The sequence below is a fragment of the Hyaena hyaena genome, unplaced genomic scaffold (genome assembly GCF_003009895.1).
Source record: "Hyaena hyaena isolate Hyena2069 unplaced genomic scaffold, ASM300989v1 scaffold_31, whole genome shotgun sequence".
Lineage (NCBI taxonomy): Eukaryota > Metazoa > Chordata > Mammalia > Carnivora > Hyaenidae > Hyaena > Hyaena hyaena.
This window is the reverse complement of record NW_024080664.1, coordinates 5,346,825-5,374,449: the sequence shown is the minus strand read 5'-3', so window position 1 is coordinate 5,374,449 and position 27,625 is coordinate 5,346,825. Positions and strand designations below refer to the sequence as shown.

General features: G+C 53.2%; 1 protein-coding gene across 2 annotated transcripts in view; it reads left to right on the top strand.

Moving 5' to 3' along the window:
- Window positions 1-8,354: 8,354 nt before the first annotated feature.
- SH3BP4 (SH3 domain binding protein 4) overlaps window positions 8,355-27,625 on the top strand; it is an 83,156-nt gene continuing 63,885 nt past the window's right edge. For both annotated transcript variants that reach the window (XM_039228549.1, XM_039228548.1), the window contains exon 1: window positions 8,355-8,508. The gene's annotated coding sequence lies outside the window, so the exon portion shown is untranslated. The remainder of the gene's footprint in view (window positions 8,509-27,625) is intronic.

Genomic DNA, 27,625 nt, shown 5'->3' with positions numbered 1-27,625 from the left:
GAGATCATGACCTAAGCGAAAGTCGGACGCTCAACCGACTAAGCCACCCTGGCGCCCCGAGAGAGAGAATCTTAAGCAATCTCCACACTCAGCATGGAGCCCAATGGGGGCTCGATCCCACGACGCTGGGATCATGACCTGAGCCAGAATCAAGAGTGGTAGGCTCCACTGACTGAGCCCCCCAGGCGCCCCAAGAACAATCCTGGCTACTCTTAAAACAGCTTCCATAACTTCAATGGGGGGATGATGAAGATTATGTCCACCTCGAAGGGTAGCTATGGGGACTGAGTATAGTTGCCCATCTAAGGTACTTGACATAAGGTCAAGCTGCCCGGGTCTGATAAATCGTGGTGATTATTATCCTCATTATCACCTGGAAATTTCTATATCCCAAGGCTTCCAACAATGCTGCCAGAACGTGTCTCTCTCCATCCCAGATTCCTCTTTCCCTTTTATGGACTCAGGTGGACCTGCTCCTGGCAACAGCAAAAGGCCACCATGCTTCTGTGCACCTTCTGTCCCACGTGCTTCCAGAAAAAGTCCAAGGTTTATGTTCCATTGGCTTCCTTGAGTCATGAGTCCATCCCTGAGGTTTGGAGGTTCTGATTGGCTGGGCCAGAAGTTGAGGGCAGGGTCATCCCTACCAGAAGCACACATATGAGAGGGTGACTCCCTAGAGGAAAACTGGGGTACACCAATGAGGGGGTTCAAATGGCAGACAGGATAACGCAAACATACATCAGAGCCAGCAATTCATATGCTTGCTGTTAACGTTTGGGGGGTTAAAAACCACATGCTGACCAGAACCTAATCTTGCCCAGTGAGAAACATACTATTTAAATAGTATCTTGGGGGGCACCTGGGTGGCTTAGTTGGTTAAGCGTCCAACTTTCGCTTAGGTCATGATCTCATGGTTCGTGGGTTCGAGCCCCGCGTCGGGCTCTGTGCTGACTGCCAGCTCAGAGCCTGGAGCCTGTTTCAGAGTCTGTGACTCCCTCTCTCTCTGACCCTCCCCTGTTCACGCTGTCTCTCTCTCTCTCTCTCTCTCCTCTCTCTCTCTCCTAGAAATAAATAAAACATTAAAATAAATAAATAAATAAATAAATAAATAGTATCTTGGGGCACTTGGGTGGCTCAGTCGGTTAAGCATCTGACTCTTGATTTCAGCTCAGGTTTTGATCTCACGGTTTGTGAGTTCAAGCCCTGCATCAGGCTCTGCACTGACAGTGTGGAACCTGCTTGGGATTCTCTCTCTCTGCCCTTCCCTTGCCTGCTGTCTCTGCCTCTCTCTCAAAAATAAATAAATAAACTTAAAAATTTTTTAAATACTTATCTCAAGTCCCCTGAAAGGGCAATGAAGACAAAATGTGGCTAAGATAGTTAAGAGACAAAGCGTTTCTTTTCACATGATAGTATAAAAGGAAGGAAGAAAGGGAGGGAGGGAAGGAAGAATGAGAATGCCCTTCCTAACCATTTTATCTATAGAAAAACCCACTCCACCAGTAGACATAACAGCAAAACAGAAGCAAAACTTAGAGGCTTTGCTAAGGAATATCTGTCCACATCGGGGCTCTGTCATTAGGAAGAGATCCCAATGCTGTTGGTGGCTTCCTTATAAATTAAAAAATTTATACTTGTAGTTAGATTTTATATAAGTCATGGCTATATGGACTGAGGTGCTATTTTACAGCATAATTCTCTTTTTCTTACAAATAATTATTTCTTGTAAACACAGTTTCCTCCTGTAAGGCTTTAGACCCCTGGGATGCTAAAGGTTCCCAAGGTTATCCTTCCCACAGCGTGGACACACTTGGGTGTTTCTGGCCTGACTGCTGATCAGGACCGGGTAAGCAGTGTGCCTCACGGTGAGGATGACGCAAAGAGACATCTGTGTTCCCCACTGCAGCACTGGGTTGGTCTCCCAAGGTTCTGGAAAGTCTAACCCCCAATTGAAACCCATATTTAAGCCCAATAAACCTACATTGGTATGACCAGTAGTAACTGATTTTTTTAAATAAATAAATAAAGCTACCTGTCCTGGGCCACGTGGAAAAGCCACGCACACAGCATAGAACAGGTGAATATCAGACAGACCTCCGGGTAGATGTTTTTGCTGATCGCTCTGCTTCCTCCTCCCAAAATTGGCCGCGGGTTGCAGAACTGTCATCTCTCCTGTCTATTCCAAAACCGACTGAGCACTTTTATTAAACTCTCACAGTTTGACATTGAAATACTCCCTGCGGGGAGGCCTGGCCTTGTGCAGTTGGGGTGCTCCGGGCTGCACGGGACTCCCCAGGGTTAGAGCTCCACTTTGCGTCCGACCTGCGGACACACCCTGGGCCGTGGCAAATACGCGGGCCGCCCCTCTCTGCCCACAGCCCCTCAATTCTTCAAGCCTGGCACTCGAAGTCTCCACCTGGGATATCGCCCCTGCTCCCTGGTTCTGCACTGTCACAATTGCACTCAGCCTCAGCCATCCAGCCATGATGATACCCTCCCCCACCTGCCTCTAGGCTGGCTCACGTGGCTGTCCTGTGGCACCCCGCCACTTATTCAACTACCTGACACTCTATAGCACAATTGCTTGTTCTCACAGCTGTGTGCTTCTTAGACAGAAAGATCTAAAATGTGCTTATATTATTATCCCCAGGGTCTAGCACACTACCTAATATACAGTAAGCATTCCAGACATTAATTCTTAGTTGAATCAATGAATACATGAGTGAGAATAGGAGTATTTAGGTAGAAATATTTCTAGGAGTTTCCCGAAAGCCACAGAACTCCCCTCAGCTGACTATTTTGTCCACATCCCTTATGGATTCTCTACAAGAGGATCACGTGCTCCCATGATGCCCGGGTTCTGCCCTTGTGTGTATGGATTAATTAAGGACAGCCAGCAAGATGGAATGCTCAGTGTCACAGCCTCTCAGAGGCTTCCCAGAATGGAAGACGGGTCACCCAACGCTTTCTGACTAAAACAGATAATCTGTCTTGCAAAGCTAGTGCCTGACTGATTTCCTGGCAAAGGAACTTTCTCTGAGCTGCTATAGGAATGGCAGAGGATGGAGCAGCACCGGAGCGTCCCACACCCCCACACAGGCAACGGGCTTTGGGGGCCCAGCACCCACCATCTCTCGATTCTCACCTGTCCCCCTTCCTTCACCTCACTTTTTCACCCCAGACACATGGGGCATCATTTCAGTTTCCCAAGGGTGAAAAGCTCTTTCTGGCTTCAGAGTCTTCACACAGGCTGTTCCCTCTGCCTGGCATGCCCTTCTTTGGCTACTTTCACTCTGGGGCTGATGTTACCTCTCTTGCCATCGTACCTAAGGCAGGTGTGTCCTTTCTCAGACTCTGGTGCTTGCGTTTAGGGCACATACCACGAGCAAGGTCGCCCCTTCCCTGTCTCAAACCGCCGCTGGACTCTCGGTACCATGAGAGCAGAGTCGGTCCTGACTCTCCCAGCCTCATATTCTCGGGGCCTGGCGTACAGCAGGTGTTCAAGAAATATTTCTCAAGAGGGGCGCCTGGGTGGCTTAGTCGGTTAAGCGTCCGACTTTCGCTTAGGTCATGATCTCACGGTTCGTGGGTTCGAGCCCCGCGTCGGGCTCTGTGCTGACTGCCAGCTCAGAGCCTGGAGCCTGTTTCAGAGTCTGTATCTCCCTCTCTCTCTGACCCTCCCCTGCTCACGCTGTCTCTCTCTCTCTCTCCTAGAAATAAATAAAAAATAAATAAAAAATAAATTAAAAAAAAAAGAAATATTTCTCAAGTACACAGGCCTCATTCTTCAGGCTTATGAATCATGCAAGGACCACCTTCTCCCTCCACTTAAATTCACAGAGGGAATTTATTCAGGCTCAGGTTTTCACATTCTGAGTCGCAGACAACAAATGTGAAATTCCGTTCAGCCGCATTGATGATACAGGGCCTGTTTTATGGAGTCCGTTGAAAAAACTGCCTTCTGCCTTATACTCGTTTCTCCTTTAGCTGTCTTTTGATTCTGTTTTCCTCTTATCACGGGCGTTTTGGTCATTCCTGATTTCATGTCACTAAAAGAACATTATTCTTATTATTTCCTTGTTGAGAACACCCTCGTCCATAGATGTATACTTTTGTGACGGGCCTATGTGCGATTTCTGGGTGGTTCTACCCTAATGGGAAGTGCATTTTGAAGGTGGCCAGAATGCTGTAACATGAGCAAGCTTTGGCTGAGTTCAGGACAGTATGCGGCCCTTGGAAGTTTTCCTCTTTGACCTGCTATCTCGGGGCTGCTTTGTCTATTTTGGAAGCACCTAGAGTGAATCTTTGGTGGTGGCGGCTGGTGTGGATTAAGCTTAAACTACTGCGGGTTGAAATAACGGAGGTGCGAGCTGACAATCCAACATTCCCCCCTTCCCTTCCTCTAACCTATCTGTGCATTTCACTTTCCTACACTCAAGAGTCTTCCTAGAACGGCATTTTTCCTACGCACAGAGTACAGACCCTTCTAGAAGAGCCCACACTCGTGGAGAAATCCTTTTGTTAAGTCTGAAGTTCACTTTCTCAGCCTGTCTCCTCAACTCTTTCCCCTCAGAGCAAAGTTACCAACATAGGCCCTTAATAACTACAGGGACTTGAAAAACAGATATTTCTATGCACAGCTGATACAAAACTAAGATGGCTCTTTTGGGTTTTATATGAATCAAAGCACAAGTTGTAAGTGTGTGTGTGTGTGTGTGTGTGTGTATGTGTGTAAGTAATGATGACAATACCTTATGTATATAAATGATCTATATGCACCACACCGAGCAATCTGCATGCATTATCTCATCTAATCCTTGCAAGCACTGCATTTATTTTCAGACGAGTAAATGCCCAGTTTTTAAGCGCTAAAGCTGGCACGCGGCCACGGGCAGCCTCATTTCGGTGCCCATTACAGCCAGCCTGTCTTCCTCTATCTACTTGAGCATGTGTTTACACATATGTGAGTAAGTACACACATTCACATCACACACCCACGTAAGATAAATTCATGCACAAAGACACTAACACATATGTAAATGTTTAGAAAAGTTTCTGCATGGACATATAATAACACAGTGTTAATCGTGGACTTGGAAGAGTGTTTGGGAGAAGGCATGAAATTGGGGATGGATGCCTACTTGTTAAACTACACTCTTCTCTAATCGTTTGTATCCTTTGAAACAAACACGTGTTACTTTTGTACCTAAAAACCCAACTTACTGATCTTGCTGTACATGTTCCCACTAGAAATGCTTGTCCAATCGTTGAATGTTAGGAATTTTACTTCTGTGTTTTTCTCTTCTTTTGTCTTCGGAAGGGCAAGGAATGAAAAAGGGTGGAGGGAGAAAGCATACATTCAGCAGGAAGTGACATCGTGAGATCTTCTTGCCTTCCAGAACAGGAAGGACGACAATAGTTGGTACACAACTTGCACCTAAATGTGTAAACTGGTCACCCAGCTCGCACCAGGCTCTGGTGCAATTCTTTTTTTTTTCAATTTTTTTAATGGTTATTTTTTTGAGAGAGAGAGAGACACTCTAGTACAATTAAAGCTATTGTAGTTAAGAGTTTAAGATAGTATGTTCACACCTTTCTTACCACTGTCTTTATAGACATCTTGACTTCTGTAAATTCCTCTCCTAGGATATAGGTTGGTTTAAAGATGCAAAAGCAAATACGGCTGATACAACTATGGACACCATAAGGCGTGCTCTCTGTGTGCCCCCAGGCAAAATGAGCAGGCGGTTGGTTTTTTCACTCCGTATCACACATTTCCACAGTGCTTCATCCTCTGTGATTTTACTGTCCCTTCCTCCCTTACCGCTCAAGGAACTCAGCTTTCTCCCAGACCGGACTCTGGCTTTCTTATTTGATTATTTCTGTGTGTTGATCCTGCTCCCTGATGTCAGTGTGGCTACAGAGCTTTTCATGCTTTGGATCATTTGTGGTGCCTCTGGGAATTGTCTCTTCATTCCCCTTTGTGTATTTTCTACTAGTTTGTCTTTTCCAGGGCATTACAGGCATCTTTTACACAGTCAGGATGTCAGTCGGAACAGCAGTAAAAATAGTAGCTAAAACTTTTTGAATGCTAATCTGCGAAACACTTTTCATGCAGTGTTTAATTTTCATATTTGTTTAGAAAAGTGAGTCACAGAGAGGTAAAATAGCCCGAGATTCAAGCCCAGCAGGCTGGCTCCTGGGTCAGTGCTCTTAGGGTGTCCCTATACCATTGAGAACTCCCTGCCCCCCCCCACCCCGCCCAAGTGCCCCCAGATTCCTCTGCTTCTCTGAGTCTTCTCCACCTACCCTTTCAGGGTTACTGCCTCCTTTTAAAGGAGCAGCATACACTTTAGGGCTAATTGTATCATTTGCAGGAATTCTGTTGCCCAAGCCAAAATGAGAACACCAATATTTACCCTTCTTGAGCCATGTCTCTCTGTCTTCTTGTGCCTCCTGAAAACTCAACACAGACTGCAAATCAAGAAAACCAGTTTTCTTAGGTCAAGGGAGATCTCCAAGACGGAGGAAGCCGCAAAGGTTTAGGATTCTGAAAATCCAGGCTTTGCATATACAATCCTGTGCCCCCGTGAGATCGTGATATAGCACATAAAATGAGCATAATAAGGGGCGCCTGGGTGGCTCAGTCAGTTAGGCGCTCCACTTTGGCTCAGGTCGTGATCTCATAGTTCGTGGATTCGAGCCCCACATTGGGCTCTGTGCTGACAGCTCAAGCCTGGAGCCTGCTACTGATTCTGTGTCTCCCTCTCTCTCTGCCCCTCCCCTGCTTGTGCTCTGTCTCTCTTTCTCTAAAATATAAACATTAAAACATTCTAAAAAATGAGAATAATAAAAGCCTCTCCGGTTAACGGTGAGAAAGGACTCAAGGGGTATCTAGCTCTGGACCCTCCTTGATCAGCAAATGATAGCTTTTGTCCCAGGAAAGACCCGTGATTCCTCCAGGTTTCTGCATTGTAGACGACCCTCAGTCATGCAGGGGGGACTCTGGTGCTGCAGTAAGAAGGCTGGCAATCCCCCGAAGTGGTTAGAACCCAGTGTCCAGGGTGGTCGCAGGTCAAACTATGGTTCCATTACTTTCTTGCTGTCAAATCAACCCCTGGAGCTTCAGTCTGTTCAAGCGGGGAATGGACTAAAGAGAGTAGCCGAGTATGGGACTTAAGAAGGATGAAGCGTGTCATCCCATGGTGCGTATACTTGCCACAGAGTAAGTGGTGGTTCAATTTACTGGGCATTTATTGAGCGCTTATTACATGCCAGGCTTGGGGACACCAGCTAGGTGAAATGCAAATGGTTATGATGCTCTGTATCCCACTTGCATTCTGCTCAGCGGGAAGTACTCCTTTGTAACGTTCAATGTGACTGCCTTTCTTTTCGTCTTGCTTTTCAACTTTGCACTTGCCCCCGCAGCCCCTCGACGGCCCGCATTCCACTGTCCTCGACTGGTGTCCGCGCCCTGGCCGACGCTGGAGGATCCAAACCTCACCCAGGGGTCCCCGCTTGGGGTTCCCCAAGAAGGAGGGGTGGGAGGATGGAGGTGCGGGGAGCACAGGAGCGTGACCACCACCCCCATCTAGATCTACTCGGTTCCAGGGACCACGACCCCGGGGGTTCCCGGCGACATGACCGGGACCCCATTCCCCGGCTGGCGCGGGGAGGAGGAAGAGGAGGGGGCACCGAGCCAGGTCCCCGCCGGGGCTAGGGGAGCCGCGGCGCCACCCCCCGCCGGCGCGCTCTCTCCGGGACCAGCCTCTGGCGTCCCCGGCACAGCCCCGCCCCCGCAAACCACACCCCTCCCCGGCCTCCTGGTGGCCCCGGCTCGGCCCCGCCCCCTTGGCGCTAGCCCCACCCCCGGCCTCCGGCGACAACGGCTGGGCCCCGCCCCCTAATTATCCACATTCCATCCCCCGGCCTCTCGCCGCGAGGTCCGCCCCTCCGGCTTGGCCCGCCCCCTACTTATTCCTACCGCGCCCCGGCCTATCAGCCGCCGGGGCTAAACCCCGCCCCCTCCAGCCTGGGGGGGAGCCCCCGCTTGTCCGCACCCCGCCCCTGCCTCTGGGCCCCGCCCATGACCGGCCACGCCCCCTCCGCGCTTGCCCCGCCCCCGCCCGATCGGCCTGCGGAGGCCTGCTCTCGGCTCCCCCTCCCGGTCCCCCTTCCTCCCTCGCGCCCTGTCTCCCAAGTAGCCTCGGCCCAGGCGCCGCCCCGCCCCCAGGCCCCGCCCGGCGCGGAGGCCTCCGCTGCCCCCCGCGCCCGGGCCCCGCCTCGCGCGCCCCGCCCCCGCGGCCCCGCCCCGGCGCGGGGACCACCCTCCGCCCGCGGAGGCGCGGGCCGGGCGCTCGCCGCACTCCTGGCGGTCCCGGCCGCTCGCCGCCGCCTCGCGGAGGTTCGCGCGGAGCTTCCCGCGGCGCCGCGCGCGTCCCCGGCCGGCCCGAGCTCCCGGACCGCGGCGAGAGCCGCAGGAGCCCGCGGGGACGCGGTGCGAGCCAGGTAAGCGGGCGGCAGCGCGGCCGTGCCCTGCGGGCCGCTCCCGCCCCGGCGCCGGCCGCGGCTCGGCGGGCTCGCGCCCTCGTGGGGGCCGACCGCTCGCCCGCCGCCTGAGTTCGGAGTTCGGCCGCCGGGGCACGGCTGGCGCCGGGCGGCCTCTGGAAGCCTCGCGCCCCTGGGCGCCGCCTGGGCGCCCGGGTCGCCCCGGCGGGGGCGGGCGGGCCGGGGTTGCGGGCGCCGAGCCGCCGTCGGAGCCCCCTCCCCTGGTCCGGGCGCCTCCCAGGCCGGCCCTGCGGGGCGGCCCGGCTCGGAGACCGCACGCGTCCCGGGGGCGCCCCCTCGCGCGGCTTTGGGGAGGAGAGGGGGCGCGCGGTCCCGGGTTAAACTTGTTGGTGACAATGCATATTTCAACTTCGGAGACCCCTCGTTGTAGGCTGGAAATGGAAATCCCGGGCTCTGGCCGGGCCGTCCGGGGAGCGAGCCGCCGCGCGGGGGGGGGGGGGGGGGGGGGGGCCGGGAGAGAGGCGCGTGGTTCCCCAAGTGAGGTTTCCCGGGGAGCCGGCTGCGCGCTGCGGATTGGCGGCGCCCGGGGTGCCGGCGGCTCCGGCCGGCGGCCGCTCCTGCAGCCGGGGGACCAGGCCCTTCCCGGGGTGCCGGGCGGCGCGCGGGCGGCGGGGCCCTCTACGTGGGAGGGGCCGGCGGGAGGGGAGCCTCGCCGTCTGTGAGATTCAGAAAGGGGTCGCCGGGCTGGGTTTTATTTGTCCTGATGCTTGGCGAGTTAATGCAGCAGATCCGCACCGTGTCTTCCATCAGTATTAAGTTCGTGTAACTTTTGATCAGAAAAGCAGTGTATGCCTTGGGTAGGAAACGCAATAAAGGGAAACATAAGCAGTAAAACAGACACCATCCGTGATCGCACTCTGCCTACCTGCCTTTAATATTTACATTCTTGGGGTCACAGGCTTGCCGATTTAATGACTAAGTTACACTGGAACCTCTCTTGCCTACATCACAGTAATCCCTTTATGTGGACCCCTTCCCCGCCCTTCCAGGTGTGATGGCCTCTGAACCCCAAAGTTTGGGGTTATTGGCCCGGCGCCCTTCTCAGCCCCCACCAGTTCCCTCCCTGCGGGCCTGAGGTGGAGAGAGAGGGCGCAGTCGGCTTAGAACACTGGGCAAGGCTTGATTGGCCTGGTGCCTATCCACCTTCCCCTGTGGTTTTGGTTCCTTGCCTTGTAAAAATGAAGGTAATGATTCTCAATCTGCTTCTCAGGCCACCATAAAAATTAATGGGTGGTTTGCAAAGCATTTTGACATCCTTTGGATGGACAGCGGCTGTACTTTAAGGGGCGAGGGAGCATTTTGCTGTTCCACGTTGCTGTCGTCATCAAATAAAACAGTCCACCCCCCACCTGGCCGTCCTGACCGGGAAACAGACTCCACTGATGTCCGGTGGAGCCTGGAGAACGTCCCTGGTTCCCGCTCAGTGCATTCTGTCCGACAGGCGGGGGCTTGGGAGGAGACAGCACCCCGCCTCCTCAGCCCGCCTCCCCGCTCTGCTCTGCATGTGGGCTGATGTGGGGAGGGGAAGGGGAGACGGACTTGAAGCAGGCCCCACGTTGCACAGGCCCGATGCCTGTCCATCTGTGGAATGCCAAGGCCGTGCTGATCCGAGAGGGAACAGTTAGTTCTGGGAGGACTGAGAAAGTGAACAAACCTGGCTTCTCAGGGATTTGTCTTAGGGCTTGCTTGTTTACTAAGCGAACAATGGGCGGCTCTGATCCGCGGTGCCTGAGAAGCTTCTGTGAGCTTTAATTTTTTTCCTGTTGTTCCAAGACGCAGGCACCACACATTGTGGTTTGGAAAACAATTACGAGGGACTCTCGGACCCGGGGTGCCAAGCCCGCGTGGGGAGCGGCGCGCGCACGTTGCCTTTCGTCCCCCCTGGCAAAGAAACCACGGTGAAAGGGCCTCCCTCCAGGCGGGTCTGCAGGGCTCCAGTGTGTCATTCGATAGTTTCATGTTTTTATTGTTACCACCAGCACTTTGATCTCCCCAAGGTCTAGCCGATCGCTAGTCCAGACGCAGGGGGATTTCCAGAAGGACCCAGAATGGGGGCTGGACAAGTTGTAGCTAAGTGTCCTTAACTGGGCTGTCTGCCAATTAGTATTATGCTCTTAATTTTCTCGGTGGAGGGAGGAAGAGGCAGTCTTCCTGGATTTTCTCCCTTGCTGTTGTTTGCTAACTTGATTTCTGGTTACCCAGCAGCCTGGAATTACCGTCCTGTGGCTTCGCGTGCAGACTTTTTTCTTATTCTAATGGTTTCTAGTCTGTTGATAAGGTATGCTAATGCGAGTGGAGTTTTACGCCCTTGGGTCCTGGGAGGCCGCTCCCACATTTAAATCTTCCGATCTCAGCAGGTTCCTTGTGGGAGGAGCCACCTGGGGAGCCCTTGACCTCAACAAGGTTAAGAGTTGCCAAGTTCGATCGACCCTTGCTGACCTCCTGCCTGGCTCCAGGCAAACCTCGGTGGCTCCGTGTTTAGGTATCAGCCTAGTGGTGACTGAGTAGAAGCGGCTATTGTAGCAAGTGGGCCTCGGGCCAGCCACGTGGGTTTTCCTTAGCTCTTTTATTTTCAAATTCAACACCTGAACTGGGCAGTGTTAGGATTTTTCTTCTGAGAAGTGGAGTCAGGCCCCCGGGATATTTTCGAAGTCCCTAGAAATGGGCACTGGGACTTCTTTGTGCTGAGGTCGCTGCCTGACAACCCAGTTCCTGGGAAGGGTCACCGAGCACCTGCCGAGTGCTCTGGGCGGCTTTGCTCCTGGCCCGGAGGGGAGCCCGGGGCCACCCAGTGTTTACACTCGGGCTCGCAGTGTCCCAGCTCTTGGCACAATAGAAGCCCCACATTCCGCCATCACCCTCTGCAGGAGGGACAGAAGAATAATTCACCGAGTCCCTGAGCGCCCAGGGCACAGTCCCGCTTCTTGTTCAGGACCTCTGAGGAAGCCTGCGCCTGCTTTTCCGTGGGCCCTGGGGCCTCGGGTGTGTTATGTAACGGCACCTGATGCCATCTGGCCGGGCGACTTAAGGGAAAGGATGTCCGTATTCAGCCTTTTGAAGGCAAGAGAATGCAGAAGGTATTTCAGAAACAAAGGGGTGCATTTCAGGGAGGGAAGGGTGAACCCCACACAGTGCATCACGGTGCCCCCGTCCACCAGGTGAACCAATTCCATGCCCAAACCAAACCCTCAGTAAGCGAGTAAGATTTCAGGAAGTCAAGTGGTGGACTGAGTTCACCTAACTTGAGATTTGGGGTGTTTTGGGGGTAGGAAGGGCGTGTGAAGCCTGGAGCACACACTTAAAAATCCTCACAGAAGCCATGAGGAGTTAGAAACCACGAGAGAGTCCATTTTACAAGGAAGCTACGAGAATTTAAGTAGCTCCCACGACACAGTGGTCCATAAAGTGCTTGAGCTGAGAAATCGGCCCATATCTGCCGGAGCCTAGAGCACTTAATCGCAACTCCTAGGGTGCTGAAACAAAAGACACTCACGCCTTTGGGTCACATGAAGACACGCACAGGAAAATAGCAGAGTGCCTGCGTCCCTTACACAATTCTAAAAAAGCTTGTACTCTGAAGGTGAGAAATCTTTAAAACCCGTAAAATCTCTGCAGCCTAAATGGAAGGCAGCCGGTTTGCACCTTTATTCCCCAGGGTGAGGGGTTGGGGGCTGTGTCCCTGCCCTGTGGGCGGGATCAAGGTTGATTTCTTTGGAAGACTGAGGTTTTGAAGTTGGGGTAGCTCAGACCGGAGCCACTGTGGCGTCTGGTTCTGGTACCACGAAGCGAGGATATTCCGGGCAGATGAGGTCAGTAGAATAAGGTAAAGATTATGAGAAGTGTGTTAAGTCAGTGTAAGATAAGGATTCCGCCTTTCACGCGGTAATCACGTAAATGACAGACTCCAAGATTACACTTATCTGCTCATTAAAAGCTTGTCTCTGGAAAAACTCTCTGCTCGTTCCTGTTAGCCCCGCTCTTCTGAACAAATTGAAAAGAAAACTACCTGTGGAAGGCTTCTGTGGTTCCAGACGCCCAGTATTCATCCCCTCCTGTCTCCATCCGCCCCCCTCCCCCAGTCTGTGGGACCGTTTTTAGGAACAGGGAAGCCCGCTCTGGTCCCCAGGCCTGGAGGGAAGGGAGGTGTCCTTTGCTGGCCCCTATGCCTGTGGTCCGCTGAAACACCCACTCTCCGAGAAAAGGAACAAAGAGCCTTTCTGATGGCACCTGCCGGTTAGGTGCTACGGTGTAAACACGGGGCTGGCAGCGCTAAATGTCGCACAACCCGTGTGAGCCAGCTGGAGCCAGCTGCAGCTCACCTGCCACTGCGCTGAGCCCCCAAGCCGGCCCCCTTACAGAATGGGGGCAGGGGTAACCCGGGCGCCTGTCTTCTGTGCGGACGGCCTGTGCCCGGCGGCTGGGCCGGGCGAGGACGTGGATGTCCCTGGTAGCCTGACCTGGCCACCTTCAAAACCTACTGGACGTTGAGATCGCCTGGGAGATTTTGTAAAACTCCACCTTTGTCCGCCTGGTCCCTGGTGGAGTCCAGATCTCTGGGAGTGGGGCCCAGACACGGGCAGTTTCTAAAAACTCCCCACTAGACTCCCCAGTCTACTGTGTGGCCAGGGCCTCACTCCGCCGAGGGGGGGTGGGGGCGATGTGTAAGTAGGAAACTGGAGACGTGGTTTGGGACCAGGTGGGGCAGACCCGGTATCTGAGGCCAAGGGAAGTTTTTTAGGGCCAGGTTCTTGGAAAGGCAGGCAGAGGGCCCAGATCTTTTCCAGTTGCCATTACTCCGGCCCTTTCCCTCTGTGGGTGGTGGTCAGCATACTTGTGGTACCTCGGTCGCCCTCACTGGGCTGGTCTAGAACAGAGAAAGGTCTTTGTGGACAGAGGGACCAGGATGAAGCCAGCGGGCCTGTCCTCGGAGCCATCGCTCCTTGGGTGGGTTTGATGAGCTGATGGCGGATGTTGAAGCAGAGAGCCAGAGTCCAGAGGAGTCTTGGGGCCACCCACGTGAGGAAAGGAGAAACGAGGGGCTTCGTGGGTCTGAGCTTGGTTGCACACATAATCTGATTATTTTTCTCTATCATAATTAGCAGTCAAATTATTGTAAAACATGAGAGCTCCTTGGGAGGCGGCAAGCACGTGGGAAGAGCGGGGAGTGTCCTTGACCTTCGGAGCCAGCCTTGTTAGCAGGCCTGGCAGTAGGAAGAGGGAAGATAGGCCCCTGGGGTGCAGAATTTAAGGACCCATCCCTGGGGTTGTTCACTCGCAGGGTCCCCCCTGCTGCTGAGACGAGGACCCTTTGAGAGCACCCATTGGGGCCGCATTTCCTTAGCAGTGAGCCCGTGAGCGTGGAAGAGCTCACTGGAGACTTGAGTGTGAGCTGGGGGCCCTGGGAGCACGCTCTGGGTCAACCCATGAAGATGGGCCAGGAAGGCCAAGGGGGAGGGGTAAAGAAGCCGCTGCAGGAGGGAGGGCACACAGGGTGTGTGTCCCGTGAAGCCGGGCAGAAGACGGGGTGAAGAGGAAGAGAGTTGGGAGCCTGACATAAACAGGATAGTCGTGGGTTGATCAGAGAAGCAACGGCAGGAAGACGGGAGGCCACTGGGTTTGGCTTGTTAGAACCGTGGGATTGTGGTGGTTGGAAGCTTCTAGAAAAAAAGAGAGAACACCGAGCATGGACCACTGAGAAAAACGTTAGCGGTAAAAAAAATAGCACTGTCATTTGACGGTGTCGAGACAGGAGGGTCCCAGGGCTGGGTCAGAGGGCCTCTGACCGGGGCAGTGAGTGGGTGAGTGGCCCCAGGTCCCGTGAGGGAAGGAGAAGGATGTGAGTGGCTGTCATTAGGACGAACAGGTTACAAAAGACTTCCCCAAATGCCTTTTCATATTGTGCATGTCTGGCTCGTTTTTTTTTGCTTACCTTTGGGGAGGTGCTGCCCGCTGGGGGACTCCTGGGTCCCGAAGACCCAGACAGGCTCCTTCTCTGGAATCCTTCCCTGGCTCCCCAAGGTAGGGAGGGAGCTGACCACTGCTCCCTGCATGGCTCTTGACCCCCCAGGCCGGGCACTGCTGGCCGTGGACGGTGCGTCCCCTGAATGAGGGAATTGACAGCTGGAGGAGGGGCTGAGCTCGGCGGACGCTCAAGGCGGGGACCTGCCGCATCACCGTTTGGAGACCATGTTACTGTTCTTCTGAGACAGCTTCGCCGTTCAAAACGCACAATATGTGACGGAAGTCATTTCTGGCTTTAAGAATTCTGGCCTCTGAATGGTAATCCGCTGACTCATAAATGTTGTGAGTGGCGGCACCTCCGTCACTCTGCCACTTACCGTTTCATTCAGCTAAGCTCACCCCACCTTTGTTTACCCATTTTATGCTACTGGCCTTTTTGAAAGGATTTGAATTTTTAATAGGTTTTGAATACAAAGAAGGAAGTGGACTACCCTTAAAATGCACATGCGTTCAACCATCTGTGTTTTATGACCCTGAGAATCGTAGCTTTGAGAAGTGGTATCAAATATTTGTATGTATCCTTTGTGCAAACGGAAAATAAAGGCTCTGTGATGAAATTTCACTGGAAATCATCACTGGAGCTGATATAACACATGTAAATAAGTCATGTAAAGCGCTGGGATCGCTCAGTCGACCGTGCTGGGGTCAGCGGTCATAGTGAACACAGTCGTCTGCTCTGGTCTGGTCTCATTTTCCTCTCATCGCCCCCAGCCCAAATATCCCTTGTGGAAGTTGGGCTATTTTTTTCCCCTTTGTGGTTTCAGAAATCAGTGTTCGCGGGGCACCCGGGTGGCTCAGTCGGTTGAGTGTCTGACTTCGGCTCGGGTCATGATCACGCGGTTTGTGAGTTTGAGCCCCGCGTCGGGCTCTGTGCTGACAGCTCAGAGCCTGGAGCTGCTTCAGATCCTGTGTCTCCTCTCTCTGCCCCTCCCCTGCTCATGCTCTGTCTCTCTCTGTCTCTCAGAAATAAACATAATAAATTTTTTTTTTTTTTTTTAATCAGTGTTCAAGACGTTTCCAGGAGGAAAGCTCTGTCTCTCAGAGTCCTGGTCTCGGGCTGGGTGACATCCGTTGGCTGTTTTATCTCTGTAGTGCCGGATGAGGAAACCGAAATGTCCCATTTGGCTCACATTCCAGGCCCTTGTCAGAGGGTGCTGGCTCAGGGTGATGTCACGGGAGATCGGACACTGGCTATGCATCCAAAATGGAGTTCCTCAGAATTCACGAAGCACACATGTTTTGCTTGTATTTTATTAGAACCACCTATGGTATCAGGACTGTTCATTTGCGGACAAGTGTAAGTTCATCACAGAGACAGGTGCCCGAAGGACTTACTCTGCTCCCTAATCGGGGCCGCGGCGGATGCCGGCACTAACAGGTGCTACAGTGACTGTGGGAGGAAAGAAACGGCCACCAGGGGGTCATTTTCTCCAGACGGGAGCCTTGTTGTTTCCTTCATGTGTATTGTATTTGTAAATATCTTGAGAGCCTGGGAAGTTCAGTTTCAGGTAATCTGACATTTAGAGGCTCATCTCTCAGAACAGTAGTTACTGTTTGGGGACACATACACACACACGTGTGCGTGCGCGCACACACTGGAAATACTCCACCTTTCACCATGGGGAAGTTTCTGTGGTTTCACGTATTCATTGGGCTTGTCCAGCACTGTGCTGGAGTCTCCTATAAATGGCCCTTTCTTCTCAATCAGTCAATTATGCAACAGCCCGAAAGTCATACGTGCTTCAAGGAACATCCTTACGAAGAATGAGGTGACTTGTCTTCCAACATTGTTCTTTGTGCACAGGCCACCGTCTGGGAACAGAAATGGGGGAAACTTAGGTTTTCGCAGGCTATAATCCCGGAAGTTTCTCTTTGCAGCGGTGGTGGCTGGGGAGACATCTGGGGTTTCTCAGCCCCACACACCTGTCCGTGTTTGAACCTCGGGCTTCTCTTTACTTCTGATTTTGACATCGGACAGCTTCGAGACCTGGCTTTCTTCTCTGCAAAACGGTGGTGGTAGTGCCTACTTCTGGGGGCTGGAGATGTCGACGAGACGTGGATTTCACCACATCGTCCCCGAGTCAGGCTTTGGGGCCCCAACCTGCCTGGGAGGCTTTTGTGACTGTGGCCTCTTTTGAGTCCTGTGTGCACTACAGAGTTTTCTTAAATACTGAGGAAATAGAGATTTTTTTTTTTGTGATGTTCCGCCATCTGAATTAAACCGGAGTGCAGGGCTTCGATACTTTTGGGTGTTCAGTCTGACCTTTGGGATGTGTACAGGTGCAGACTGATGGCGTGACGTGCCTGTCGGTAGATGTGTACATACGGGTCCCTCCCCCAGTCCCCCTAATTTCTGGGAGCCGGGGGGAAATGCGAGGGATACAGTTGGCAGGCTGTGCCCCGGGCTCACACCTGGGGTGGGGTGTGCTCTGGCTGGTCTGGTGTGTGAGGGGACCAGCAGCCAGTTGCTGGTGGCCCCTGAGCCTGAGTCTTAAGATGCCTGAGCTGTCTGGCCTCCCCTGGGGGCTGTGAGTGGGGGAATGAGAAGCGTGTTGTGTTCAATACACATATGTTCTAGGTAAACACATTTTTTTTCCGGAGTAGTTTATTGTGATTTTTCCTTCTTTTCGTTCTCTTTTTTTTTTTTTTTTTTAAATATTTTTATTTATTTCTAGGAGAGAGAGAGAGAGAGACAGCGTGAGCAGGCGAGAGTCAGAGAGAGAGAGGGAGACACAGACTCTGAAATAGGCTCCAGGCTCTGAGCTGGCAGTCAGCACAGAGCCCGACGCAGGGCTCGAACCCATGAACCGCGAGATCATGACCTAAGCGAAAGTCGGATGCTTAACCGACTAAGCCACCCAGGTGCCCCCCTTCTTTTCTCTTAAAAAAACCCAAAAAAACCAAAAAAACAAAAACCTCTCCACTTGAGGTTTTCTAAATTATTCATGTAATCACTTGTTCATCTTAGAAATATTAGAAAATGCAGGGCGCCTGGGTGACTCAGTCGGTTAAGCATTCAACTCTTGATTTCTGCTCAGGTCATGATCTCAGTGTTCATGAGTTCAAGCTTTGCGCTAGCCTGCTTGGGATTCTCTCTCTCTCTCTCTCTCTCTCTCTCTCTCTCCTCTCTGCCTCCTCTGCTTGCTGTCTCTCTCTTATTTTTATCAATAAAAATAAACTTTAAAAAATATATTAGAAAATGCGAAAGGAGGAAAAAGTTTACATCACTGGAAGTCAGCCACCCACGATAACCTCTCTGGTCTGGACAGGACATTTTTCTCCCAGTGTCTCCAATTTCACACATCAAGTCTAGCCCTTCCAAACAGGAGGATGGCAGAGTGGGGACTTTTCAGTGCACACCTGATGCGTAGCAAGTCCTTCATAAGTATTTGTAAATGAACTCTGTGCTTTTTAAAAACTGCTTTTCACCTAAAATTGTTGGTGACGTATATTTTCACATCAGCAAGCACAGATTTGGATCACCAAATGACTGTCAGATTTGTATGGGATGTGCCCTATTTAACAAATCTTTATTCATAGGCCTTTTTCAGTTCCTCTGAAATTCTAAACAGCACTACAGTGAACATCTCGATACGTACATCTTTCTTTCAATACGTGTAAGTTTTCCTTTGGATGAATTTTCTTTACCACTATTGTGCTTCAATTCTCCAGAGGACTTCTAATTCTATTAGTAGTCGGATGAATGTGTAATCGCTACTCAGAAAAGCACCTCCAAAGGCAGTGACCTCGGGAAGAGTTTCTACATCCGTTTCGTACAACCAGGTAAACTCGGAGACCAGCCTCAGACCTGCCAGCACCCCAAACCCTCATGCTCTGCATTGCGAGGTTTTGGGGTGAGGTTGGAAATGCACACCTGAATTTTAGGATGTACACTTAGACTCTAGTTTCAAAACCAGTAACATCTGGGGGAAAGTGCGTGTCTTAGATCACAGGAGGAATTTCTGTCTGGAGGTCCTCAGGTTTTCTGGAGGTGATGATTTCCCTGCCGGCGGCTTCAGGAAATGTCACCTCCGCTACCCCCCCCCCCCCCCGCTCCAGGTCATGTCTTTCTGGGCATCTAGAGTGATTTGTGGGGCGGTATCTCTGATCAGCTGTGACGAGATAGACTGCGGTTAGCTCTGGTGAACCTGGCTCAGGACAGCGCCCCAGACTTGGTTTTCAACTTCCAGGTTCAGTAAGAGGAGAAAGTGCTTGATAGCTTCCAGGGACAGAGAGGCCGTCCTTCTGATCCCTAACTGCGGTCTGGTGTCACAGGACTGAGTCGCTCTGGCAAGAGAGGAAGACCACATCCTGGGTGGAAGGTATCCTGGCCTGGGTCCTGAGTGTGGCTTTGCAGCGGGGCCTGGCTGACTCCTCTTGGCACGGCCACCTCCCTGAGTCACCACTCACCTAATATGAGGCAGCACCATGGAGGCTGCCAGGAAGGCCTGGGGACCGCTCCTTCCCTCCGGTTATTTGTTCTTAGTGCCACCCCATGGAGTTTGGGGGGCGGGGAGCCCCTAGATTGGGTGTGAGCGCCAAGCCCATTGTAACTCTGGGACACTGGTCCTGGCCCTGTTCCCCTCCTGATTAGCTGTTGTCTGACGCGAAGTCCTTCATCCCCTCGCTCACACCGAGCCCGCCGCGTGCCCGGCAGGAGGCCTCTGTCTAGGGAGGTGGCCACCAGTGTACAGCAGGGGAGGTCAGGGTTCACGAGGTGTGCTGGGGGCTGGCGACACTAGGGGAAAGGCGCAAGAACCCGGCAGGCGCCTGCAGGGGACTCGGGGGCAGCGCGTGGTTGGGGGAGCACAGGGAACCAGAGGAGGCGACCGATTTCTGGGAGCGCCGGGGTAGGGGGGGGGTGCGAGGGGCAGGCGGCTGGATGGAACGGTCCGTCTGGGCTTCACTCAGCTTTGAACTTTCAGGCCCCGGAAAAACTTGATTAAACGTGCGGGCATGACTTGAAAGGGGGTGTGACACCCCCCCCTCGCCCTGGATCACCTCCCTGCCTCCCTCCTCTCCCCACCCCGCCCTGGGACGACCGCTACCCCCTCCTGACCTATTAGGAAAGTCTCATGAAATCATCCAACTAAATGACCACTCTGCGCAGGGTGAAGAGTTGCCTTTGTTAACAGGAAGGACACCGGAAGCTCAGCCGGCTGTCCGGTTAGTAAGAGAGCCACGGCATTCTCGTGTTCCCGAAAGGGAAAGGTATTGAGGAAGGAGGGGAGGTGTCCCAGCGGGAGCAACATCAGAGGGACCCCCCCCACCCCGACCGCCCCGTGAGGTAGGTCGGAGCACCTCTCCCGGTCACTTGTCTCGACGTGCGCACCCAGGTCATGGCCCACGGGGGCGGCAGGCAGGGTGAGCCCTGGCTTTCCTGGTCTGGCTCCAGTACCCCTCAGTCCCCAGGCTGGGCCGCCCTTCCCTCCTGAAAGCCCCTTCTGGGAGCCTGAGCCACCGAGACTACAGTTTTGCTGACCGCCCAGCGGATTTCTGTGTTTAACCCACACTGACCCGGCTAATCCCGGTTCCGCCTGGGGGGAGACTTCAGTGCAGCCTTCTGTCCCGGGAGCGCAGCCTGCTGTCCTCCACGTGCTCGGGGCGACACCATTACTTTCCCAAGGTTAAAAGAACACAACTGAGAAGCTAGAACTTGATGTCACAAACACCGCTCTTTTGTCATTAGTGGAATTGTCAAGAAATTGGCTGCTTGCTAAATTGGAAGTCTGACTTTTTTTCTGGGAAGGAGCTGGGTTAGTTTGAGGAGCAGGGAAATGGAGAGAATGGCAGAGATTCCGGGGGAGAGGGGCGTGCAGGACAAAATGCCAATTTATGGCTGAGCAGACGACTGTGAATTCAGCACCAGGGGGAACACCTGAGCAAGTGTGACTTTGAATATGTCAGGTCTTTTGTGGTTGTATTTTGCCTTCAGGTTTTAGTGCCAGGAATTGCAAATAGGCAGACAGGGCTGGAGGGGAGCGCACAGGAGTAAGTAACAGCTGTTTGGATGTGTTCACTGGCGGGTGAGGGCTGGGGTAGTCGTTACAGGTCTACCTCCAGGCCCCTCCACTGTCGTCAACAAAACAGAGTAATCTGTACATTTCCACTGTTTGGGGAGAGGAGAGGAGACACAAGTGGTAGCTACCCACCCCTGCACCTGCACCAGCCCCTGCAGGCAGCGAAACTTCGCTCCCATCTTACAGATGAGGACCCTGAAGTCAAGAGGCTCGCGGATGTGGCCATGGACCCAACGGGGATCTGGAAATACCAGGCAGTGAGGAGTTTTATGTGGTGCTAGTGCCTGGATGTGGACCGACGGGGTAGTTCACCAAGGCCCTTGACCGCGGGCCTCCTCCGTGCAGCGGTCGTGGGTATCAGAGTGGAAGGGCTCAGACCACTGAAAACGACCAGCCCAGACGTGTCCCTGAAGGACACTTGTTCACGAGCACTTCTGGGGTCAGCGCCGAAGTAGGGTTAACTCACGTTGACTGCATGTCACAAGCTGCGTGCTTCTCCCCACCCCACCCCCACGCCCGCGGTGCCTGTATTAGACACCAGCGTCTGGTTTTCAGTCTCCCTCCCACATTGGGGGGCATCTGCGTCTTTGACTCCCGAATCTTGCTTTGAATTGTAAGGATAGTCAGAAGCTCTGGAAATGAAGTCGTTTTCATAGACAGCAAGTAGTCATGGTGTCAAATTGATGTGCACATGGCCGGTCTGGCAGAGAAAGTATAAACACCCTCTTTAATGAAACTAACATTATAGTTGATAGTGAAGGTCTTTAAAAAAACCTGTGGAATCCTGTTCTGCTAACAAATCGTGTTTAGGTAGTCTCTCTGTTCGGATTGTTCCCGGATATTCTTGCATAACACAAATACGTTCCGCTTATATTAGTAGTAATGGTCAGTGGTAGTAAAGATGTCAGTAACGTATGCCCTGTGCCATCCCATGGCTTCACGGCTTTCCCAAAAAACTCTCTGTCCTTACAACCCGTGAGGGGAGGGACTGTTACCGCCTCTGTGGAGCGGGAAACTAAGGCACCTGTCTGAGCTGTGAGTACAGAAGCAGATTTGAATCCAGGCTGGCAGCACTACACTGCTCTGCCCCACATTGGGTGCCCGGGGCAGGGAACCCCTAGGGCAAACGAGGTGCCATCTGGAACCAGACTGGGGAGCGGCGTGGGGGCAGTGCTGTGGGCACACAGGCAAGATGAGGTCTCAGGTGAGATGGGCATGGGCAGGGGATGGCCAGGTGGTAGTCTGGATGGTTCCGGTCCACCAGCAGGAGCCTGGTGGAGGCGGAGGAGGAAGTGGGGTAGAGCAGACCCTAAAGCTGGGAGGCTGGGGACCTGGGCAGGAGAGAGTGTCCATTCCCCCCCCACCCCCTGCCCCGACTGTGCCCTCACACTTGGCAACCCCACATGAGCCCTCCCTCTGTGCTGTGTGGCCACGCCCCCTGTCTTCATCAAAGCTGTCACTTGTCAAGATGTACAACGCATCAGGTACCATACGAAGCTCCCAATTGAGATCGTCGCAAATCATGCATCTTCACAGCGCTGAGTAGTGCATATTCAGAGATCAGTCTTTGTACCTAAGAGGTTCGCCCTCAGATATCTCCCGTTTGGGGTGCCTTTCTGAATAAACATTATATGCTGAACTAAGAATTAGCCCAGTATGAGAAGCCCCCTGCCCAGACCGGTGAAGGAGACTCTGCTTTTCCTGCCACGCTTGGAAAACCCCCTCGCTGGTGGTGGCCACGCCCAGGGCCGTCTGGTCCTACATAACCCACCGCAGCTGATGGGATGGATGGTGGGCAGGGCCCCTCTGGGTTGTAGTCGCCCAGAAATCTGGAATGCAGGTTAGCTTGGTGAAGGTGATGGCTGATAGAAAGTTCCAGAATGTTCGAACCCAGAGGGACTAAATGGAAAGGGCAGCCTCAGTAGAACCATGGTGCGGATGTGTGGTTACAGTTGGTTTTCATAGTGGGGCCTTCCAGAAATAGTCGCGTGCTGAGGGCCTAGAGCCAGGGGGACCTTGAGCTATGCTCCTGGTTCTTTCATTTTAATATCTTTTTTAATGGAAGAGTTCATTTTTTTTATGTATTTAGTTTTTTCCTTGTCTCTTTTTTCCTCTTTCTTCCCTCTTAGTTTCTAGTCAACCTCTGGGATTACTGCATCGAGGCTCAATAAAGGCTTCAGGAATTTTCCTGGTGCTTCCGAGTACTCCTTGGGTACCTGCACGGCAATTGCATTTTCTCCAGGACACGGAGTTTGATGTAGGTGGATTCAGTGAAGCTCCTCCATGATGTCGTGTCTCACATTGCGCGCCGTGTGTCCTGTGTGTGGGCTGTCGGATTTCGAGAGCGGGGCTCCCGTCCCCGGAGAAGACCGCGGTTCCATCATTTCTGTGGATGACCGCTAACGGCTTTTCGAGCTTGATAAATCAACTCTTCTTGTCACTTTACACTTTTAGTTTGGTCAGCGTACAATTCCTCCTTTGTGTGTGTTCCACGTTTCCGGTCCTGTGTTCCGGGGCATTTTGATTCGGGTGGATTTCACGCCGCGTGCAAGCCGTCGGTTGGGGGAAAGGCCGCTGCCTGGGCTTCGGTGTGTCGGTCCCACCGCGGGGTTTGTTGCCACCTGGTCTGGAGAGTTTGGGTCTCCGCCCTCTCCGTGAACTCCTTCTTCTGGATTTGGGGGTTAGACCAAGTGCCGGGCTCCAGTCTACTTAGCTCGAAACGAAGTGGAGAGCATTCCCGCCGAAGTGACCTGAGGTCTGTCGAGACTGTGTGCGCTTCTCATGGATTCTGCCCCCTGGGCCACGTGAGAATCGTGGCCGAGCTCCTGCCTCCCTCCCCCCTCTCTGTGGGGCCCACGGCCCAGTTCTCACTAAGTGTGACCTGGGTGCTTTTGTATCTACCAGTCCTATTACCCAGCTTTCGTTGCGTGGAGTATCTAATTAGCTGGGTTTTCCAGGCCTGTGTGCGTTGGTTTGATTTTGTATGTTTAATGCTTTCATCTGGGGGTGACTCGGGGCTGTGGTGAGGGTCTGGGTCCCAGCCCCCGCCCCTGCCCCGGTGCTCAGAGCCCCCTTCTCTGTATTTGGGACGTGGCGTGATGCGTGTACTGGTGGGAGCCTGTGGGACTCCAGGGTCAGGTCACGTCCCGTGAGCGCTGACGTCAGCTGTGAGCGGCGTGGCTGTGACCCTGGCCGCCTCCTTGTTTTAACCATCCATCCATTCGTCCACCGATGCCCTCGGCGAACGTGCGCTGGTGGCTTCGGCGTGCTGGACACAGTTCACCTGTGGCCTTTGCTCTTTCCCAGGCACTGAAGGTACCATCTGGCGTGCAGGTTGCGGAGGCCTCCCCGGCTTTGCGGAGCAAGCCTAGCCCTTTCCGTGCGGCGCCTCCGGGGACGGGAGCGATTGCGTCTCCAGCCTGCTCCGTCCACCAGGCTGGTGACCCTGGGCTTTGCTTTTGCTGCTTCCTGCCGGGTGGGCCTCTCTTCCTGAGGCCTTAAGACTAAATACCACCCCCCCCCCCGCCGCGCTCCCTCCCCTCCCCCCGTTGTACCCCCCACAGGAACCCTCAGGGTCTTCGAGTCTCAGTTCCAGAGTCACCGGTCAGAACTCAGCCACCGCCAGTATTAGCACTGAGCTCCGGTGCAGGCGGCGTCCTTACTTTTTTTTTTAAGTTTATTTTGATGAGAGAGAGAGAAGAAGAGAGGAGTGGAGGAGGGGCAGAGGGAGAGAGAGAATCCCAAGCAAGCTTCGCTGTCAGTGCAGAGCCTGAGGTGGGGCTCCATCCCAGGAACCGTGAGGTCATGGCCTGAGCTGAAATCAAGAGCCAGATGCTAAACCGGGTGAGCCACCCGGGTGCCCCTCCCCCACCTCCCGCCCCCGTCACTTTTCTTCTGACCATAAGGGAAGTCTTGGCATATTTCTAAACCTCAGTAGGTTTTTTTTTTTTTTTAATATTTGAGAGAGAGAGAGACAGAGCAGGAGCAGAGCACGAGCAGGGGAGGGGCAGAGAGAGAGGGAAGCACAGAATCCGAAGCAGGCTCCAGGCTCTGAGCTGTCAGCACAGAGCCCGACGCGGGGCTCGAACCTCACAAACCGCAGATCATGACCTGAGCTGAAGTCAGACGCTTAGCCGACTGAGCCACGCAGGGGCCCCTAAACTTCAGCAAGTTTAGAATATCACCTGTGAGGATTATAAATATTGCTGAGGTCCCTTCCTTAGAAACTTAGTGGGCCTGGGCCTGGGGCCTCTGCATCTTTAAATTTAAAAGCACCTTAAGGTGACCGTAGGCCCAGCTGAGACGGAAAATCCCCAGGTTCAAGTGACCCCTCCCCCGCTGGAGTACAAGTCTTGGGTCTCATTCCCAACATGATGTTTTTTCTAAACGTTTCACGTGCTGAAATGTGTATTATAAGGAATAATTCGTGCTTTTGTAACGATTCCAAGTACCACAGACACGTAGAAGGTGAAAACTGAGTCTCTCGTCTCCTGGGGTGGGTGTTGGCTGCTTTCCTCAGTCAAGTGACCTTGACTCACCTTAACCTCTCGGGCAGATTCCATTGGGCTGACCTGGTTTCTGGGTCTGTGTGTCCAGGTGCTGTTCAGGTATGGGGAGCAGGGCCACTTTTGCCATGTAAAACAAGTGGAATGGAGGTTCTTTTTTTGTTTTGTTTTGTTTTTGTTTTTTCCTGCTTCGGACCTGCCTTGTGGGGCACCAGGCCCGACTCAAAAGGAGTTTGGCACGTGTTGCTGCAGACACAGCATGAGGAAAGAAAGGAAGCTGCTGTGTATGTCCTCCCTGTCTTAAAAACTTATTTTTAATTGTAAAAAAACCCCACATAATATGAAATTTGCCATCGTAACAGTGTTTAAGTGTATAGTTCAGTAGTGTAAAGTGTGTTCACATGATTGTGCAACAGGTCTCCACACTTTTTTGCATCTTGCAAAACCGAAACGTACCCATTAAACCTCCCCATTCCTTCCTCCCCTGCTCCCCACCCCCACCCCCTGCCTCCGACTCCTGGGAACCCTCGCTCTGCTTCCCGGTTCTGAGGACCGTGTTGCATACCCCCTCCGATGCGTGGAATCATACAGTATTTGTCCTTCTGTGACTGGCTAGGTCACTCAGCATGACGTGGTCTGGGTTCATCTGTGTTGTAGCGTGTAACTGGATCTTTCAAGGCAGAATAACATTCTGTTGTGAGGACAGACTCCATTTTCTTCATGCGTCCGTCCACCCACAGACATTTGGTCACACTTCTTGGCTCTTGTGAATAATGCTGCTATGAACATGGGTTTGCAAATAGCTTTCAAGGTGCTGCAAGGCCGTTAATTTGCGTGTATACGCAGAGGTGGGATTGCTGGACCATATCGGTGGTTCCAGTTTTAATTTTTTTAATCAATGTATTTTGGAGAGAGAGAGAGGGAGAGAGAGAATCCCAAGCAGGCTCCACATTGCCAGCACGGAGCCCGACGCGGGGCTCGAACCCACGAACCGCGAGATCATGACCTGAGCCGAAACCAAGAGTTGGACCCTTAACCGACTGAACCCCCCCCAGGTTCAGTTAAAACCCCCCAAGTTTTAACTTTTCCAAGCACTGCCATCGTGTTTTCCCAAGGGCTGCGCCTTTTTACATTCTTTGCCCCAGGACGCCAGTGTTCTGGTCTCTCCACACGGTCCCCAACACCCGTTTTGTGTTTCTGTTTGGTTGACGGGAGCCGCCCTCATGCAGGTGAGGTGATGCTGCCTGGTGGTTTATGATCCGCCCTCCACGATCATTGACGTGGAGGCTTTTCCTGTGCATCTTGCCTGGTCTGCACTTGCCTGGTCCGCTCTTTCCAAGCGGCATTTATTTACTTAGATTCTCCATACAGTGCTTTTGACAAGCCTTTTTCTCTATAGGGGCAAACGCTGCTTGTGGTGAGATGAAATCTCTAGCAAATTGTCCTGGCTGTCCTTCTGGGGTCTCTCCCAGCTGGGGGGACTTCTAATTTATTTGTTTATTTATTTGTTTGTTTATTTAGAAAGAGCGCGAGCTTGAGCGGGGGAGGGGGAGAGAGAGAGAGAGAGAGAGATGAAGAAAGAATCCCAAAAAGGCTCCACGCTGTCAGCACAGAGCCTGATGTGGGTCTCGAACCCCCATGAACCGTGAGATCATGACTGGAGCTGAACTCAAGAGATGGACGCTCAACCCATGGAGCCTGGATTTGGGGGGACTATAGGGGGCACTGCCTGCGTGGACTGTGAGCCCACCGCCAAGTGTTTTTCTGGGTCTAGCCTGACAGGTGTGGTTGGTGGACTTCTCCTGAGCCTCTGACAAGGAATGTTCTCCGTCATCGTGGGTCAGCTCCTTGCCAGCTGTGGGAAAGCTCGTTCAGAGATCCCCGAGAATGGTGAACTTGACCCCGCGTGCCCCCTGGGAGATACTTGGGCAGAGTGGGTGGGGCGGCTCAGCCTGTGGACACACGGCTCTCAGCTACCAGTGATCCTGAACCACACCGTGCACACGGGTGTCTCCAGGACTTCCGGTTGCGACTCGGGCCCCGGGGCTCCTGCCTCGGCCATGGGCTGACCCTGTATGTCCGCGTGGCCCTTGGGTGCTCCGGGAGACTGGGGGCTCTTTCCCTCCCTGGCATGGGCTTTCCTAGCTCAGAAAAAATAAGGAATTCGTTGCAGGGCACAGTTCCAGCTTCTCGCTACTTCCTCCCTCCCCGTGGCACCCCATGTGTTCACTGGGTGGTGGGGGGTACTTTTTGGCTGATGAGTGGGAGGCGGGAGGGAATTAGGTGGATCCCAGAAAGTCAGCGCGCCCACACTGGAGGGGGATACAATTCATCTTTAGCCATGGCAGGCCTGCCCGTCTGGGACACATGGTGGTTTGTGGTGGGGATAATCATAAAACGCACCCTGATTGCAGGCACATGTGACATACATGCTCCTGGCACACACCTTGGCCTTGCCCCTGGGAACAGGCCACGCGGCCCGGCCAGCAGCTGCCTCGCACTCTGCAGAGT